At 42.8% G+C, this 20,389-nt stretch overlaps 1 pseudogene; it reads right to left on the bottom strand.

The window, feature by feature from the left end:
* Window positions 1-4,124: 4,124 nt before the first annotated feature.
* LOC133097301 (pro-neuregulin-2, membrane-bound isoform-like) lies at window positions 4,125-19,875 on the bottom strand (annotated as a pseudogene).
* Window positions 19,876-20,389: the final 514 nt, after the last annotated feature.

Raw genomic sequence — 20,389 nt, 5'->3', positions numbered from 1 at the left:
TGCTGGTAGGTGTTGCTGGCCATCATTCCAGTTGGTTGTAAGGCTCTGTTTTGTTCAGGCTGGGTCTTGGCATGGCTGACTGCACAGCCAAGGGTGTCCTGGTCCTTGTGCCAGCTCACCAGTGGGCAGGCCTGGGTCATGAGGCAACTGTCTACAGATCCTGCCTGGGGGTCCCAGGGATAGTGCTAGCCCATTGGTGGATGGAGCTTCGTCCCAGTGTGGCTGAATGCTGGGTGGGGGTCCCAGAGCTAGTGTTGGCTTACTGATGGGTGGGGCCATGGCCCAGGAGTGTCCTGGGGCTGGTGTGGGATGCTGGTGGGTGGGGCTGCTTCTTGATATGGCTGGCTGAGGGTCCCAGGTGACCCAGAGCTGGTGATGGCTCACCATTAGGTGGGGCCGGATCCTAACATGGATGGCTGAGGGGCCCAAAGTGTCCTGGAGCTGGTTTTGGCCTCCCATTGGGCAGGGCCAGGATCCAGGGCATCCTGGAGTGGTGCTGGCCTGCTAATGGGTGGGTGTGATCTTGACATGGCTGGCAGTGGTCTGTGTGGTCCTGGGGTTTGGTCAGCCCACTGGTGGGTGGGGTTTGGGCCCAGGGGGTCCCAGGGCTGATGCCCATCCACTAGTGGGCAAGGCCAGGTCCTGGGGCTACTGCTAGCCCACTAATGGGTGGAGATGGGTCCTGGGGTCTCTGGCTCTGGGGGCCAGGGTTTGCAGATTTGGTGCTGGCCCGCAGGTGGGCAGGGCCAGGGCCCTGGTGATCCTGGAGTTGGTGTTAGCTTGCTGGTGAATGCACCGGGTCCTGACACAGCTGGCTGCAGGGTCTTGGTGTTCATGGGGCTGGTGTCCCCCCAGTGGTGGGTGAGGCCTCTTCCCAAGGCTAGTGTCAGCCCACTGGTGGAGCTGGGTCCTGGGGTCTCTGACTGAGGGGCTGGAGGTTCCAGAGCTGGTGTAGGCCCACTAGTTGGGTGGGGCTGGGTCCTGGGCCATCTGGTAGGTGAGGGTGTGTCCTGGGGCAGGGCTGGGGCCTCAGGGGGTCCTTTCTGCTGGCGGGTGAGGTCGTGTCCCTGCCCATCTGGGGCACCTGGTCTGGGGCGTCCTAGGAGGGTGCTGACTGGCTGGTGGGCAGGTAGGTTCCAGCACTAATAAGCTAGAGGGAGGATTCCAAAGTGGTGCTTACCAGTGCCAGTGTCCTCATGGTGGGTTGAACTCCCAAAAATGGCGGCTGCTGGCATCTATGTCCCCAGGATGAATTTCAGTTGCCTCCTGCCTCTTCAGGAGGCTCTCCAAGATCAGCAAGTGGGTTTGATCCAGCCTCCTTTCAAATTACTGCTTCTGCCCTGGGTCTTGGAGTGTGTGAGATTCTGTGTGTGCCGTTTAAGAGTGGGATCTCTATTTCCCACAGACCTCTGGGTCTCCCTACACTGGCCTTCAAAGCCAAATGTTCCAGGGGCTTGTCTCCCCAGTGCAGGATCCCTGGGATGGGAAGCCCAGTGTGGGGCTTGGACCCCTCGCTTTTGCGGGAGAACTTCTGCAATTGTAATTATCCTCCCATTCATGCGTCATCTACCTGGGGGGCATGAGTCTTGACTAATTGCATCTCTGCCCCTTCTCCCCTTCTCATTGTGGTTCCTTCTTTGTAACTGTCAGCTCTTAGAAGACCTTTTTTGCTAGTCTTCAGGTTCCTCTCATGGATACTTTGTCTATAAATAGTTGCAATTTTGGTGTGCCTCTGGGAGAAGGTGAGCTCAGGGTCTTCCTGCTCCACCATCTTGGCCACTCCTCAAGTCATTAAGTTTTGTTCATTTGGTTTGATTGCCTTTGGCTTTAATCTGAGGGCTCTACACGCTGCAAAAAAAGTCCTGATGGCTTTGTAGTATAATAAAAGCAGATTTTTAAAAAATTAGCAAACAATTTCTTGCAAAAAAAGCAAGGCAGTTACCTTGATATTGTTGGCAGATTACTGAAGGTGTATATTCCTATTGGGCCTAATGTATATTTCAGATGATGTGTAAAGGCAGGTGTTCGTTTTAAAGAACAAACGAAGCAGCCAAATCTCTGTTTCTTTCTTCTTTCTTCAGTTTTACAGGTCGGTGTTTTTCTCTAGGTTGAGGCAATGTATCTTTCTCATGTTTTCACCCAACATTGGAAAGATAAGCTACTGGCTTTCCGAGTTCTCAGATGTTTCCAAAGCATGCCCATTTTGTTATGGGTGACCCCGTCTCCTCTTGGCAAGTAATTCTATAGAACTACTCCATAAGCAGAATTATAACTTCAAGTATTTAGGGCACAATTAGACTGTCAAAGAATCCTAGACCTTGAGAGATCATCTAATCCAATCTTCTCATTAAAGGAAGGGACCTCTTTACAGCATCCCTGACAGATGTTCATCTGACCACTTTGGGGACATTTCTTCTAACAGGGACTTGTCTTGCTCTTTAACTTGGTGATTTAATTATAAAGTACTCTGCCACTGTACAAATTCTACCTGCATATTAGTGGCCTACTATTCTGAACACTATTTATGTTCACTCAGTACTCTAAACCATCTTAAGATGTAGACTCTATCACTCCCATTTTATAGATAGAAAGACTGAGGCACGGAAGGAAAAGTTCCCTAAGGTCAAAGAGCTATTAAGCAGAAGAGCCCAACCCTTGATCCCACATGCTTGGCCTGTATTTCCTCTCTATACTAAACAGAACCCTCACACATTATGACAGAAACCTATCTTCAGGATGATCTTGATTGTCAATTTTTGGGTAAGTTGTTCCACTAGTTAAGAATTCACATAACTCTTCTACTATCCAGCCCGCATCTCTCTGAACTGCACATAACGGTCTTAGGAAATTTTAAAAGATGTCTTCTTTAAGATGAACATATATGTCTATGACATTCTCCTGATGTACTAGTTTGATAAAGCCTTCAAAAAAGAAAATGAGATCAGTTTGCCACAACTATTTTTAGAAAAATAAACTTATTAAAATATAACAAAGAAACTTGCACATAAGCACGTGTTGAATTTTGAATTTTCATGAAGTGAACACACCTGGATAACTACCACTAAGATAAAGAAAACATTACCAAAAAAAGAAAAAAGAAAACATTACCAGTATCCATGGGCTGCCTACCCAAGGGCTGCCTATTCATGACCCAGGACAAAACCTGGCACCAAGGCTACCCTTAGTAATAGACACAATGGTAATTAACGAAGCATGTTAAATTAGCTCTCTGAAGCATTTAGACTGTGGAATACAAAGAGGATTGGCCAGTTGGGAAATGGGGGCACATTAAAAACAGAGACACAGATATGTTATGAGAGGTTGAACAGGTGGCCCATAGGGCGAGAATCCAGTCTCTGACTTGCCTTGGATCCTGAACAACTCTCTGACTCCAAACTATGTGTATCCTTAAAATAAATCCTCTTTTTCTTAAGGTTCCCTGTTCCTTGTAATCAGAAGATACTAACACCAAAACTGTAAGCCACAAAGAATCCCCAACCTCATAATTTCAATTCCCCACTCGAACCAACTGGTAGTGGCTGCCTGGAGAACTGTGGAAAATGACTCTGAGGCTGAGTTCAATGGAAAAGAGTATTGTGGTGTCTGCCATGCGGGCTTTTTTTTTTTTTTTTTTGGTGGGGGCGGGGGTGTGCGTGGAAGAGAGGCAGGGATGGTGCCATGAACTTGCCATTCCTGCTCTTAGCCCATATGATGAAGAAATCAATAGATGGAAAAAACTGAGTAATTAATCACCATATTAAGCTGGATATTTCAGTTTAATAAATATCCTTCCCTTAGCTGTTCCCCTCGCCCCACTCTATATCTCAGCCACAACATTTTTATTTTTATTTTTTTTCTTTTTATTCTGTTTATTTGTTAGAAATAACACATTCTGAATTGAAATGAACTTACCATCATTTCAAGTGTGTACTGGTTACAACTTAGCAAACATCCTTTTCAGGATGGGGTCATTTTATAAAGAAGATGGACTGTCCAGTGGAATGATTTTATTTTATCAGTAAAAGTGAGACTTTTAAATGCCTTTATTATCATTGTACTGTATGTATAGACTATCATTTTGTATCACATTATTCAAGATAAATTTCAGAAACATCGGAGCCTCACACACCTATGAGTGTCTCAGAGCCAACTAGGCATGAACAGAGGAAGTAATACAGTTGCTTTTGTTAATGTTCTCATGCGACAGGCAGAGGCAGTCAGTGTTAGACGTGGTAAAACACATCTAGCTCTAGGTGAAATCTGAGGGAAGATGCAGCAACAAGAAAGCAGCACCGACTGAGCATGCTCCTATTCAGGCAGAGACAGAAAGGGAGTGGACGTACTGTAGAAGCTGGCCATTACGTAGTTTTGGCAGAGATCACCAGTAAACTCATTTGGGCACTTGCACAAGTATCTTGAGGGGTTTGAAAGGTCTTTCACCATGAAGCACTTGCCTAAATTCACACAGAAAGTTTTCTCCTTCTGGCACACTTGACAAGATGGCTTGTCCCAGTGGTAGATGTAGATGTGGATGAAGAAGTGTTTGCTCCTTCTGTTGATACTGATATTCTAATGGGAGACTCTGAAGACACACACGTTGTCTCAGTTGAGGCTGGCATGCCAGTGATGATCTCATTTGAGTCCACAATGGTGATATTGGCAGAGGCACTGTCATTTCCTAATTTGCTGATCACTTTGCACATACATTCTCCAGAATCAGCCAGTGATGCTTTGTTAAGGCGAAGTTCTCACTTCCCTGGCCTTTTTTTGTATCTTGATGTTTTGAGGTTCGTTCTTTCGGTTTAATTCATTCCCATTCTTGAACCATTTGAATTTGAGAGAGGAGTATTCAGAACTGGTCTCGCACCGAAGCACTAGTTTCGAATCTGCTGCAGACTCCTGACTTTTCATCTCTTCCAAACGGGGAGGCAAGGCGCACCGATTGCGCAGCACTCGGCTGACCTCCATCTTGAGGTTCCGGCCCGTCTCGAGAGGAGGGAAGGATGCTCAGAAGGCGGCCGGCACGCGGCCGCTGCTGTTGGCGGCATCGGGCTCCATGAAGAAGATGTACCTGCTGTCCTCCTTGAGCCGCCCGCAGGAGGGGAACGCGGGGTGGCCCCAGGCGCCCAGGCGCACGCTGAGCAGCGAGTCCTTCTTCAAGCTCCCGGCTTTCACCGCCCACACCTGGTGCACCTTCACCAGATAGGGCGCCTCGTCTCCGGGCTCGGCGGCGCTGGGCGCGGGGCCCGTGGGCCAGGAGGGCACGGTCCGGTTGCCGGCGGGCAGCGCTCCCAGGCCCACGGCTGGCGGCTGGCGCTCGCCTCCCCGCTCCCCTGCCTCGCCGGCCGCCCCCTTCCTGTCGAGTGTCCCCCTGCTGCCGCCGCGGCGGGTGCGCATTTCCCTCTATAGCCACCGCGGCGCGCTGAGCCAGCTCCTGCACCGAGCCCACGCTGGGCGGGGATGCCTAGCACACCGAGGCCCCCGCGGGAGCCGCCTCCTCGCCGGCGGCCGCCCCCCGACGCCACGGCCGCGGTCCACGGCAGCGGCAGCGGCGGCGGTGAGAGGGCTGCGGGGCCGGGCCGCGGGACCGGGGCGCGGGGCCCGGTGGTCGGTCCTCCCGGAGCGGTGCGGGGCGCGTCGCCGTCTCAGGGTGCGAGGTGCGTGCTGGCTCCTGGCTGTCGGTTCGGACTCTCCAGCCACAACATTTTTAATGGCCAGTCTCTTGAGTATATAAAGAGGTAAAGCACATCTTACAAACCAGGTATCACTGCATAAGCCAGATGGTTTACAGCCTAACCAAGTCATATGGGCACTTCCCCACAAGAGAGAGAATTGCTCCTGTTACACTGATGAGGCTTCACTACACAGAGGGGAAAGCACTTCTGTTCCTCTTGGGAAAGGCATGTGAGGATTAAGTTTACACTAGCTGAAAATAATTCAGTAACAATCTAAACTGTATGGGTCAACTTCAGGTTTGTAAGAGCATGAGATTGAAAGATATGCTTGCAAACGTCCTAAGATACTCATGACAAGAGAAGCCTTTTTGAAGTTTGTATTTCGGGATCATATATCACAATTCATATCCCCAATTACTAATCATGTCAGCCAATCAGCTTCTTAGAGCTCCTGTGATGTTGAGACATGCCTGTGCTAGCTCTCCCAATTATAGAAGGAAAATACAAAAAAATTCAATGACTATGTGTTTGTTTCTGAGAAATACTGCCCTTCATTGGACAATTTTTATATGTATTTTTATGGGCTATGAAAGTATCACATTTTAAACCAATAAATAGTTTTATTTCTTATCTGTCTGCTAGGGAAATGAGGTAAGCCAGAGAGAACTAAGTCATCCCTGACTAATAGGGGTTCAGAAAGTTTAACTGGCACAGCTATTCCAGCTGAACTGGTAAAGTGCTAAAAACTAGTTTGCCTTTAACTTTGACTCTGTTATAAAAAGTTGGGTCAACAAAATTACATTCTTAGATAACTGCTCATTAAAGAGCTAGGTGGGAAGTACGTTCTTTTGGACTTTATAGGATCTGGCTAAGATTAACTGCACGTGATACTAGCAACAAGCCTTTGGAGAAATTTCATGATTGCTCGACAAAGGCTGAGGAACCAGCCAAGGTACTGGTCCAGAACTCCTGGAGCTGAGGAATAGCCCACAGTTAGTAGCCAGCATCCAGCTAAGGATGAAGGTGGGGGCCCAAGCGAACATTGCTTTGGAATACTGCAGTGGGCTTCTTCACACCAGTGTGAAGGCTTAAGGCACACCCAAATGCACATGATGAACACCCATAAATCCTAAGCATGAATATAAGGCTTCAACCTCCCTCTTCTTGTGGCTTTCATGCCCCTACTATGGAATGAATCTAACTCAACCTTTCAGATCATTTCTGTTTTTCTCCCTTACCCTGCTTCCTGTCCTGAAACGTGGGCACTCCCTTGCAATTACACCTCTGCCCCGGTCCTCTACGTGCTTGACCTTTCAGAATGTCATTCACTCTCAGACCTTGCATTCCGACTTGTGTGTAGCTAATGCCTTGGATAATAGATCCAAGATCTATTATCTAGAAAGATCTAGCCTGATCTTCCTTCCTAGTTCTAAGCCCATATCTTCAACTGTCTATTAAATATTTCCTCACCTCCAACTCAATATATAAAATTTAGTTTGGTTTTTTTTTTACCTCTTGACTTCCCCATTTCTTTTAATGGTACCAACTTGGCACTTTCATTCAGACTCAAAACCATGGAGTCATATTTTAATCTTCTCTCTCTGACTTTTAACATCCAAATTCTCAAATTCTTCAAGATTTTTTTTTCTTGTTGCATCTACTCTTCCCTTCTCATTCCCACCATCACCACCTTAGTTCAGATCTTCATCTTATTTCCTTAATTCTAAGATGCCTACATTTTTGTAATTTTACATACCTAAAAATAAAGATTTATTTTATAATCAGTGTATACGTTTAATGTGAGTTTTTTATTACAAAAATCTATCATGTCAATAGTCTTAGAATCAAAATCTATAGCATCTCAGACCTACATAACTGCTTCTACTTGTTCTTCTGGCCTCCATTCCCTTGCTTTTCTAATCTGTCCTGCACACTATTGCCTGATTAATCTCCTTAAAAGACTGCATTCATTGTGTCCAGTGGTTAAGACTCCACGCTTCCGCTGCAGGGGCACGGGTTCATCCCTGGTGGAGAACTAAGATCCCGCATGACGTGCAGCGCAGCAAAAACAAAAACAAAAACAAAACAACTTCAGTGGTTCCCATTCCCTGATAGGTAAAGTATGCAAGTATGCCTAGGGGATCAAGCTGGGCATTGAAGGGACACCGCAATCACACCCTGATGTCTTTCTGTCCTTACCAACATTATTCCCCTACCCAGGTCTTTCTGCCATGAACACATCCTCCTCTGCCTCTGTTTGTGTCATTCCCCACAATTAGAAGGCTATTCCTCCTGCTATGTACACCCTACTCAGGCTTCAAGTCCTATGTCTGTTGTGAAACGTTATCTGAACACCCTATCCGGAAGTAATCTCTTCCTCCTCTAAATTCCTGTAGGACTTGTACTGACTACTTATTTCACACTTACTATTAATTATCTGGTATCTTTGAATGTCTGTATATGTTTATGAGTGTAAAGCAATGAATCCGATGTTTTATAATGAATGGGAAAAAATCAATCACATTAGTTACCTCATTCTATATGTCTTATCGCTCTCATCAGATCATAAATTCCTTGCAGTTAGCTCTATTAGGTATACTTGTCTCCCTTGAATTGTGATTTATTTAAGAAATATAGTCTACTAAGCACTGAGTTCAGTGGGGGGTATCACATCTCTCATCAGAGAGGCACCGCTACCCCTATTCTTTTCTCTATGGCTGGTCCAAATCACTTATATTCAACTTCTCCCGTCTGCCCTCCTCCAGCACCCAAGCTTATAATCTTAGTAGCACAAGACTGTTGCTCAGGCTTTAGAGTGAATCAAGTGTAAAGGAGTGGGTGAGTTGAAGAACAAGGAGAAACTTCGCGGTGTTCTAAGACAGATGTGTGGAGGCAGAAGGTCACTGTGATGCAGCGAAGGTGAGGGGGCAAGGCCAGGTTGGCAGGGACCTTGCATGATGTCATGCTAAGGAGGTCAGACCTTCTTTCTCCTCACTGGAATTGGGAGATTTTTTTAACCAGTGGAGGGACGTGATCAGATTTGCTTTATTAGAGTTGTGGGAGATGGACTGGGAAGAGGAGGAAAGACTAGAAGAAGGTAGGCCAGTTAGGAATACTATTTCAGGACCTGGATACAGTGGCAGCTGTGGTGGTGGGAATGAAAAGCAAGAGGATGGAATCAAAAGAAGGTGGAGAAAGAATGGACAGAACTTGATGACAGAGATGAGACCAGAGGGATGATGATGGAAGAGAACGAGTGACAGAGGTTTCCACTTCAGACTACGGGGTGGCTCCAGTGCTATTCCCTGAAATAGAGGAGAAGCAGGTTAGGGATGGGCTGGAGTAGGTGAGAAGACAATGAGACATAATTTGGATATGTTGAATTTGTAGCTTCTAAAGGACATTTGCATGAGATTGGGGACCTGGAGACAGATATGGGTTGGAGAGACAGACTTGTGATAGGCACAACTCACTCAATAAAATGTATATCTGTCTTGAAGTACCCTGCTCACTCTAAGCCCAATGCATCCAACTACATTTCTTGTCCTACCTGTTTCACCAGATTTTTATAATGTTCCTGGCTCCCAGTTTGTTATACTTTTACTCTTGGCCAGTTCAGAACTCTTTTTATAATATTTTACGTATAGTAGTTATCTAAGTCTTAGGCAATCTGACTCTTAGACATTACTCAATTTAATTTCATAGAGAGTAAAGTTCTGTGGAAGCTCAGGGACTTCAGTTTACTGCACTTAATGTTAAACATTCCGTGGTGTTTCCTGGCCATGTTCCCCCTTTTCCAGCTCACTTCATCCAACTGCTCATGCACATAATCTTTTCTGCCCTCCAGCTTCTATGCTCTTAACCCCTTCTTTACACTTTTGGCCACTGCTTTATTCTTAAAACTTTCTTCTTCCTGGGCTTCATGACATTTCCCGCCTACCTCCAACCTCTCTGGCTGCTATACTTCCCCAAACGCCCACTTAAAAGTTAATGTTTTCTAGGATTCCTTATTTAGCCTTCCCTTCATCTCGTTTTAGTACACACTTAGTGTGACCTCATCCACTTGCGTGGCTTAACAAACAACCATTAATATTATTTCTAAATCTGAAGGTCTAGCCCAGTCTTCTCAGTCCAAACCCAAATATCCAGCTCTTTTTAGGACACCTTTATTCGGATGTGTTCCACGGGCATTTCAAATCAACTTGCCACAGTGAAGTTTTCCTCTTCTTCCTCTTCTGTATCAGTGATGGTATTGTCACCCTCCCAGTAACCTGTGAGCCATCCCTGACTTCTCCTCCTTTCTCTTTCAAACTCAGTCAGCCAGGAAATCCTGCCTATTTTACATTTTAAATGAGCATTTTCCTAGATGAGAACACAGTGTGGTTGAAGATAACAAAAAGGGAGTGAGACTAGCCTGGTGGGAGAAGTTTTGTTGAGAAATATTGGGAAAAAATGGTTGGATTATTAAGTGGGAGAGTACCTTGGAAGGTAACGTTAAGGCCGCACAGAGTATTTCAGAGTTGATGTGGTTGGAGAACCACCAGACATTAGGCAGATGGATGAAATGGTAATTTCATCAGTCACTTGAAAAAAGGGAGTCAGAGCAACTATTACCTTTGTAACTAGAGACAGCCATTTCTTACACTTCATTGACGACATGAGGAAAAAAACCCGAACAAGTTACAACTAGAAGCTCAGAAAATCTGACCCTGAATTTAAATGATGTACAAGTGCTACTAAAAAATAAAAATAATAAGTTCTCTTTGAAGAAGACAAATTGAAATTAGGCATTAGTGATATAACTAGAAGTAGACTGTGTTGAAAATAATTGCAAGAATGACATCATTTGATGGAAAAGTGCTTATAAGCCAATTCCTTAACTGTAAATAATTTTAAAATTGAATATATATAGACATCTTTTTAAAAAATCACCAGGCTTCCCTGGTGGCGCAGTGGTTAAGAATCCGCCTGCCATTGCAGGGGACACGGGTTTGAGCCCTGGTCCAGGAAGATCCCACATGCTGCGGAGCAACTAAGCCCGTGCGCCACAACTACTGAGCCTGGGCTCTAGGGCCCGCGAACCACAACTACTGAAGCCTGCTTGCCTAGAACCCATGCTCCACAACAAGAGAAGCCACCACAATGAGAAGCCTGCGCACCGCAACGAAGAGTAGCTCCCGTTCTCAGCAACTAGAGAAAAGCCCACACGCAGCAACGAAGACCCAATGCGGCCAAAAATAAATACATAAAATAAATAAATTTTTAAAAAATCACCAAATTGAAATGTAATGATGATTTCCTAAAACATCTGGATTTCTATATGCCTCAATAAAAATTTTAGGCTAAATAAGCTCTGTTATAATATAATACACTATATGACATATTTATATATTGATAAACATGGTAATTTCCATTTAATTTGGCTTAGATACTAATTAACTCAAAATAAATGCACTCCCCTCACCAATGTAGTAAGTCAATAGGTAAAGAGCTGGGAGAAAAAGTACTCCAAGCCAGGCAGCTCTGTATGTTTCAGAAGCAAAGGAAAAAATAAAAATAGTCACAGTAAACACTGCACTTCTGGAAATAAACTACATTTATGAAGCAGAAGATTCAAAAAGTGAAAGCTAACCCTCTTTATGTGATGAAAGCATCACTGAGAAACAAATAGCAACCAGAGAATGACTACCAGGAGTTAGCAGTAAAAAAAAAAATGACATTAGAAAAAAATGGCAGACGTGACAGATTTAAAACCAAAGCTTTCCTCTTACTCCTTGTCATTTTCTCCTTTTTTCCTGATTGCAGTTTCAATGATAAAGGTCTATTGAATTGCTAAGTTACTTACATGAGGGCCTGGAAAGCACACTTGGTGAGGATACACATTGATTTCCATCCTGTGGCACAAGCTCCGTACCTGGTGTTGTTTGAATCAATGAGGAGGGCAGCTATTTGTTCTCTTGGTTTAACTGCCACAGAGCAGTGATAAATAGGCATCTGATTTCCAGACTAAATCTTGAGCCCCGGCTCTCTGAAAAGGAAGAAAAAAAAAAGGTGACTCTAAACTCTTCCTGTATTTCTGGACAGTAGCTTGAAAGTAGGACAGTCAGTGTCTGAGTGTTACTTTCCTGTTTTTGATACACAATTCTACCTGATGATTTTATTTTCCACTAGAAAAATTATTTTCTTCTGAGTTTCTTGAAGGTAGAAACAAAAATCTACAATCAAAATCTCAATAGTCTTTTTCACATTGTTTTCACACAGGTTCATTTAAAACATTTATTGATATGCTACTTAGAGGAAAGAAGTAAAAGAGATTAAACTAGAGGATTTAAGGTTCTTTAATAGTCACAGGCCTCAACATACTTAGAACCCTTAGTTTCATGAGATTGAAGGAAAAATCAATATTGTTGCACTTTATCTAAGCTATATTAGGATAGAAAACTGTTGCTACATTTTATAAAGGAGGAACCTTATACTTTTGGTGCTCAGGGACCACACAGCCAGATTGGTGGCAAGGGATATAGGCTGATAATCTGCTTATTTTGATTTCATTGGTATATGTTCATTTGAACACATCACCATCCTAGCCTTTTCTACCACATAACGTTACATTCTACTTAAGGAAAGCTAAAATTAAAAGTGATCCATTTTCTACTGTATAGCACAGGGAACTCTGCTCAATATTATGTAACAACCTAAATGGGAAAAGAATTTGAAAAAGAATAGATACATGTAATGTGTATTACTGAATCACTTTGCTGTATACCTGAAACTATCACAACATTGTTAATCAAGTATACCCCAATATAAAATAAAAAGTTAAAAAAAAAAAAGTAATCCATTTTTGGGAATGCCCTGGTGGCCCAGTTGTTAGGACTCGGTGCTTTCACTGCGGGGGCCGGGGTTCAATCCCTGATGGGGGAACTTAGATCCCACAAGCCTCTTAGCCAAAAAAAAAAAAGTAATCCATTTTTAGGAAGAGAACATGCTATACTGCCGTTTTTAAAAACTAATGAACATAATGGGGAGCATATAGCCTAGCATAGGCTAGCACATTTACTGAACTAGCACAGGCTGGCACAAACCAAAATATGAAATTGATTTAAAGAATCCTAAATAAAATATTAGTAAATAAAATCTAACTACGTATGAAAAGAATAATACCTAAATGACCAAATAATGTTTGTCTCTGGACTGTGAGGATGACCCAACTTTAGAAGTCTTTTGATATAATCTGTTATATTAACAAAAAAGAAAAACTAAATAAATTAGATTTTGAAAAAGCGTTTGCTTCACCCATTTCTAATTTTTAAAAAAAAAACAAAAACCAAGACAAAAGCTCTTTTTGTCATGTAGGATATCTGGAAACTTCCTTAACTCATTAAAGTACAACTACCAAAATCTATAGCAAGCCTCACATGTGATGGTGAAACAAAAAACCTCTCATGCTATTGCCACCACTATTCACATTGCGTTGAAGGTTGTAACCAGTGCAACAAGAAAAATATATGCCATATAAATATTGGAAAGTAAGAATTAAAGCTATTATTATTTGTAGATTATGTGGTTGTCTACCTAGCTATCCCAAGAGGATCAACTAAAATAACTATTATAATGAATGAGAGGTTACTGAGGTGACTAGATACAAAATCCCTAGTAATAATCAACAAGAAAATGTAACAGGAAAAAGAAATCCCATTCACAAGAACCACAAAGACAATTGAGTACTTGGAACTAACCTAATAAAAATTGTGCAAGACTTATATGAGGAAAACTTACTGGAAGAATGTTGATTCTTCCCCGATAATCTACACATTCATTGGGGAGCCCAATGAAAATTTTCACAATATTTTTAATTGAACATGAAAAGCTGCTTATCAAGTTCTTCTAGAATAGAAAATAAACAAAAATAACCAAAAAAAAAAAAATTGAGGAAAAAAATGAGGTGAATTTGCCCTACCAGATAAGAAAAAAATCTATAAAACTACAGTAATTAAAACAATGGAGTGTCAGAGAACAAATAAACATATGGATTAATGAAAGAGAGTAGAGTCCAGAAATTGACCCATGTATTCAAAGGAATTTAGTGTATGATAAAGGTGGAATTTCTAAACAGTGGGAAAATGAAAGATTACTCTAAAAATAGTACTAGGACAATGGGAGCCACAAGGAAAAAAAATAAAGTGAATCACTTCCTCATCCCATACTCAGAAAAAAATCCAGATTGATTCAAGATCTGCATTTATAAAAGTATAGAAGAAAACACCAGACAATACGTTTATAATCATGGGGTGGGAAAGACTCAGTCGTCAAGAAAAACCAGACAGATTTTATTAAACAGAAATTTAAAACTCCTCAGAGCAAAAGACTGGGAAAAATATTTGCAACATATACCACAGACAAGTGCTTAATAACTATAATATATATCTAGAATTCCTACAGAGATGTGACAAAACATAAGCAAGCTAATGGAGAAAAAAGGCAGGGGAGAAAAACATAATTCTTAGAAGAGGAAATAGAAATATTTCTCTAAATATTTGAAAAGATGCTCAACCTCACTAGCACTTAGGGAAATATACATGAAAACAAACAAGGAGGAATTATTTTTTGCCCATCAAATCTTACAAAGCTAAAAGGACTGATAATGTATAATAATGGTGATGGTGTTGGGGAAGAAAACTCTCATATTCTGTTGATGAGAGTATAGATGGTTGGAGGAACAATTTGGCAACATCTATCAGAATTTGTAATGTACATACTCTTTGACTCACTTCCACTTCAAGTCATCTATCATACATGTATACCTGCTAACGTGTACAAAGATATATGTACAATTACGATCATTGCACCTTTAAAAAATTGGAGATAACCTAAATAACTCTCACTAGGAGACTGGTTAAATATATATAGAAATCCATACTGTAAAATACCATATACTTGTTAAAAGGAATACCTAAGTATTCCTTTGTATCAGTATGGAATACTTCCTAAGGCATATTACTAAATGAAAAAGCAGCATCAAAACTATATGAAGGGTGGGAGATGCAAGAGGGAAGAGATATGGGAACATATGTATATGTATAACTGATTCACTTTGTTATAAAGCAGAAACTAACACACCATTGTAAAGCAATTATACTTCAATAAAGATGTTTTAAAAAAAAAAAAAAAAAAAACTATATGAAGGGACTTCCCTGGTGGTCCAGTGGTAAAGAATCCACCTTGCGATGCAGGGGACGTTGGTTCGATCCCTGGTCAGTGAACAAGATCCCACATGCCGCAGGGCAACTAAACCCAAGCGCCACAAATACTGAGCCCACGCCTCAACTACAGAGCCCGCGTGGTGCCAACTACAGAGCCCACGCACCCTGGAGCCTGTGCACCACAACTAGAGAAGAGAAAACACGCCCGCGACAACTAGAGAGAAGCCTGCGCACCACAATGAAGAGCCCGCACACCACAACGAAAGATCCCGCATGCCTCAACAAAGATCCCGTGTGCCACAACCAAGACCCGATGAAGCCAAAAATAAATTAATTAAATAAATAAATCTTTTAAAAAGCTATATGAAGTGTGATCCCACGTATGTAAAAAATTATCTAAACTATATTCTATGCATTTTATAGACAAGTATGGATATGTAACTAACCGTATTGTAGTCATTAAACCACATGTTTTATTCCTAAAGCAATTCAACATTCAAAAAAGCACAATTCAAACAGGATTTCCAATTTTCATTTATGCCTCTTAAAAACTTAGAGAATTCAGATATATAGTCTTTACTATTTTAACTATTTTACTATCATGACACCCTTTAGTATTCTCTCTATTCTTTGCTTTTCCATGTAAATTTTAGGATCAACTTGCCAAGTTCCATGAGAAACTCCATTTGGGATTTTTATTGGTTTAATTAATTTTTAAAATTTCTCTGTCCCTATAGACTGAAAACTCCTTGATGACAAGAGACCATGTCTGTCTTGTTCTTACTGTGTTCACAGCACCTAGCCAGTGCCTAGAGGATAGTAAGTACTCAATAAACTCATTCTAGAATGGTTGGATGAATGAATGAATGAACTACGATAGCATAATGATAATATAAAATGTTTTATAGGCGTTAAAATTTTATTTTGGGGCTTCCCTGGTGGCGCAGTGGTTAAGAATCCGCCTGCCAATGCAGGCGACACGGGTTCGAGCCCTGGTCCGGGAAGATCCCACATGCCACGGCGCAACTAAGACCGTGTGCCGCAACTACTGAGCCTGCGCTCTAGAGCCTGTGAGCCACAACTACTGAGCCCACGTGCCACAACTACTGAAGCCCACGCGCCTAGAGCCCGTGCTCCGCAACAAGACAAGCCACCGCAATGAGAAGCCCACGCACCACAACGAAGAGTAGCCCCCACTCGCCACAGCTAGAGAAAGCCCGTGCACAGCAACGAAGACCCAAGGCAGCCAAAAATTTTAAAAATTTAAAAATTAAAAAAAAGAATGTATGCACATGCATTTTTTTTAAATTTTATTTTCAAACTATTGTAAATTATGGGAAAATGTTCACAATGTATTATGTGAAAAAAGTAGGCTTCAAAAAATTTTAAATAAAATGATCCTAATATTGTAAAAAAAAATCTATCTATACTATATATAAAGTTTATGTATGCATTAAAAAAACTAAGAAGGAAATAGAAAATAACAGTAGTTGCCTGGGTGGTAAAATTGCAGATTGTAATTTTCTTATTTATACTTTTCTAAATTTTCTATAATTAGCATATAGTACTTTTAGAATAAAATAATAGACATAATTTTAAATGATTAACAAAAGAAAATATCACAATATTTAAAGTTTCTGGGATAGTATGAGAGGGAAGTGCTAATTTGATAAGTTCAGGGGATTAGCTTGAGTTACTGTATTCTAGTTAAGGCTGGAGTTTTGTCAGTGGACCAAAGGAAAATTTTAAACTTTTTCTTTTCACTTGAAGTAGAACACATACACAAAAAAGGGGCACAAATCATAAGGTGTACAGCTCATGAATTGTTACAAGGCGAACACACTGTGTAACCATTGCCCAGGTGAAAATGGACTGTTAGCAGCGTCCAGAAGCCCCCTTCCAAGCACTGCTTCCTCCCTCCTCCATAGAAGCTGCTCACTGGGTTCTGCAGGACCTCCAGGCTCAGCTTGCCAGGCAAATTCAGGGAAGTCCACTGGGGAAGCGGGTAGAAACACCTCTGGGCGAGGGGAAGAACCTTACCACCACCCCAGCCTCCCTCCCAAACTGGGAGCCCCTGGCCACTGCCAAAGTGTGATACCAAGATTTTCTAAAGGTAGAGTGCAACAACACCTAAAATAAAAATTTAAAATACCTCCAGACTCACTCTCTCCTGTCTTCCTCCACTGCATCTGCCATTGTGACCCCAGAGATGGGGAGAGGTCAAACGCCACCACAGCAAGGAGATGAGGCAGGGGAAATTCATGCGAGAGAGAATAAGCCCACTTCTTGTAGCCCCATTGGATGGCGGGAGGAAGATGGGAGTGGGGTGGGGCGACAGTGATCAGGGGAGCCTGACTTGTATTCTCCCTCTCCAGGCTGAAATCTGGAGTGTGCTCTGGGGTGTTGACAGGTTAAAAGGGATGACAAAAATAGAGGAGATTTGACCCAACTTGCCATTTGGGACCTGGGATGCCTTAGTCTGTTTGAGCTGCTGTAACAAACTACCAAAGCACTACCATAACACATAGTGGTTTATAAACAACAGAAATTTATTTCTCACAGTTCTGGAGACAGAATGCCCAAGATCAGGGTGGCAGCGTGGTGAAGTTCTGAAGAGGACTCTCTTTCGAGGTGCAGACTATGGACTTCTCCGCTTCTTGTGGTACCTTCACGTGGCGGAGAGCAGAGGGAAAGCCAGTGCTCCCCTCTTTTTTTTTTGGCTGTGTTGGGTCTTCGTTGCTGCTCTCAGGCTTTCTCTAGTTGTGGTGAGCGGGGGCTACTCTTTGTTGCGGTGCGCGGGTATCTCATTGCGGTGGCTTCTCTTGTTGCAGAGCACGGGCTCTAGGTGCGTAGGCTTCAGTAGTTGCAGCACGGGGGCTCAGTAGTTGTGACACTCGGGCCCTAGAGTGTGCGGGCTTCAGTAGTTGCGGCACACGAGCTCCAGTAGTTGTGGTGCGTGGGCTCAGTAGTTGTGGCTCCCGGGCTCTAGAGCGCAGGCTCAGTAGTTGTGGAGCACGGGCTTTGTTGCTCCGCAGCATGTGGGATCTTTCCGGACCAGGGATTGAACCCGTGTCTCCTGCATTGGCAGGCAGATTCTCAACCACTGCGCCACCAGGGAAGTCCTCCCCTCACTCTTATAGGTGCACTAATTCCATTCATGAGGGGCTCCACTCTCATGATCTCATCTAATCCTAATTACGTCCTTAAGGTCCCACTTCCTAATACATCATATTTGGGGGGGGGGTGGTTTCCAACATATGAATTTGGGGGGACACAAACATTTAGTTCATAACATTGTCTCTCAGGATGGGCCCCCTTCACCCGGCCCCATCAACATGGGGTGGCTGCAGAAGTGAAATAAACAGTATGATAAGGTTAGGGAGAGGGAGGCTTGGGCTGAATTTCCCAGATATTCTCCATCTTCTCCTGGATGGCAGTCATTCTCAAGGGAGGCAATTCCATCCCCAAAAGGGGTATATTCCAAAATGTGTATGGGGGCAGGTAATCTTTAGCTGTCACAATGAAGAACAGGTGCTTTTGGTTTCACTGGGTAAAAAGAACTTTCTTGCAATGCCAGAAATTGTCCTGCACACTAAAAAATTCTCCTGCCCCAAATGGCAGGAATATTTCCACTGAGAAATTCTGCTAAAGTATTATGCCCACTCTCCTTTCACCATATGTAGAAAGCTTAAGGAATTTGCAATTCCATAAAAAATAATAGAATTGTCTTCTGCAATTTGGTTGGGAAGTTCAAGAGGGTTAGGCATCATGGATCTCCCTCCAGGCACAGAAATTCCTAGTTAATCATTATATATTTACAGACTATGAAGCAAGCCATGGTCTGAACTTGAAGCAGTGTTGCAATCAGAGAAATCAGCTGGGCCACCAAAGAGTAATTGTTAAATAACTCAAAATTTTTCTTACGTTTCCCAAATATGATGAAGGGTATACATAACCCTCAGCAGCATTTTTTTGTAAAATATCCACCCTTCATTCCCATCCATTTCCTCACATCCAGTTTGCTTTTTCTCACTTAACTAAAAACTCTATTTTAAAAAGCACTTTCCCTCCTTTTCTAGTCTCTGTCACTAAAGCTCAGCTCTGAGGGCTGACTTGGAGAATGTTCTCATTGCTGGGTTTCAAGCTGGGTATCTGGGGGCCCGATGGCTCAGCCATGAGCAGAGTCTTGTGCAGGGCACCCAGGCGACAGCTGCCCTTTGGTTGCTCATATTTGTCAAGCACACGGCAGGCCAAAGACGGGGCCTGACCAGATGAAGAGTAAAGATACAACAAGCCACTTTCATGGTGCCAACTCCCTTGGTCCCTGTCACACACACCAAACAGGACAACACAGAGACAAAAAGGGCCCGTTGACTGCAATGCGAGATGTGGGACACCCCATTGCTGAGGAGCCTATTCTAGGCTACAGCAAGGAGTTTCACATTCTGCAGCCCTATTTTGAGGGGACTGGGGCAGGAAGCCCCTTCCTCCTCAGAACCCAGAATGCCTAAGAAATCATGCCATGATATCCTCCCGGGGAAGGTAGGGAGGTAGGTGGGAGACGGGCTACAAGCCTCCCATTCTCTCACGTTAAGGTGTCTTTAAATAGAAACACACACCAAGCAAGGTTATATATTGACCAGTGGGCAAAAATGTTGTGACCAGAGGCTCACAGGAGCCTAAGTTTATGTTTCTCTTAGGGGTGATAAACAGTTCGGTATTCACTAACTCGGCGTTTCACAGCAACTGTATAGACCCTACGTACTGCAAAAAATGAGAATAGGCTGTATTATGATGAACACAGCAGTATGTTTGGGCTTCACACACAGCCCATCTCAGGGACTCCTCCTCCCTTCCCAGCGGACCCCAGACCACACTTTGAGAACCGCTGCTCCAGTGCACGACAGTTCAACAGGCTGGCGCTGGGAGTAGACTGTAAACTCCATTAGGGTCACCACAGCTATTTTGTTCATCTTTGTATTTCCAGAATCTCGCATAGTGCCAAGCACATAGTAGGCACTCAATATGTGAATTAAATTAAAATGGGCTGGGATGAGGTATTTATGAGAAGGCTAAAGAAACCTGAGAAAGGCAGAATGGTCTCTTCGGTGCTGAAGGTCAGCTCAGTCTTAATCTTCATGATTTTATGTCTAGAGAAGATTATTTGATCTATTAAAAGTGATTCAACATGCTTTAGATTATTGAAAGCAAGAACAACTATATCAAAGATATGAAAGAGGATTTTTTTTTAAAAAAGAAAGTCAGATGTGGAGAAAGCATACTCATACTCAAAGAATATGAGACTGATAAATAAATACAAATCTATACTGATGAACTATCTTGATTATTGAAGTGGATTTTGCAGTGTGAATTTTTTTTTTCTTTTAAGATGCAGGATTTAAAATCAGGCCTCACCTCACATTTTTCTAGTACTGTGTTAACACTTATGTAAACTTTAACTACTCTAGATTGGGAAACATAACATCATTGTTCCTTATCTTTTCTTATACA

Source organism: Eubalaena glacialis, chromosome 9 (genome assembly GCF_028564815.1).
Source record: "Eubalaena glacialis isolate mEubGla1 chromosome 9, mEubGla1.1.hap2.+ XY, whole genome shotgun sequence".
In the NCBI taxonomy this organism is placed as follows: Eukaryota; Metazoa; Chordata; class Mammalia; order Artiodactyla; family Balaenidae; genus Eubalaena; species Eubalaena glacialis.
The sequence above is the reverse complement of the archived record's forward strand: the minus strand, read 5'-3'. Positions and strand labels throughout refer to the sequence as shown.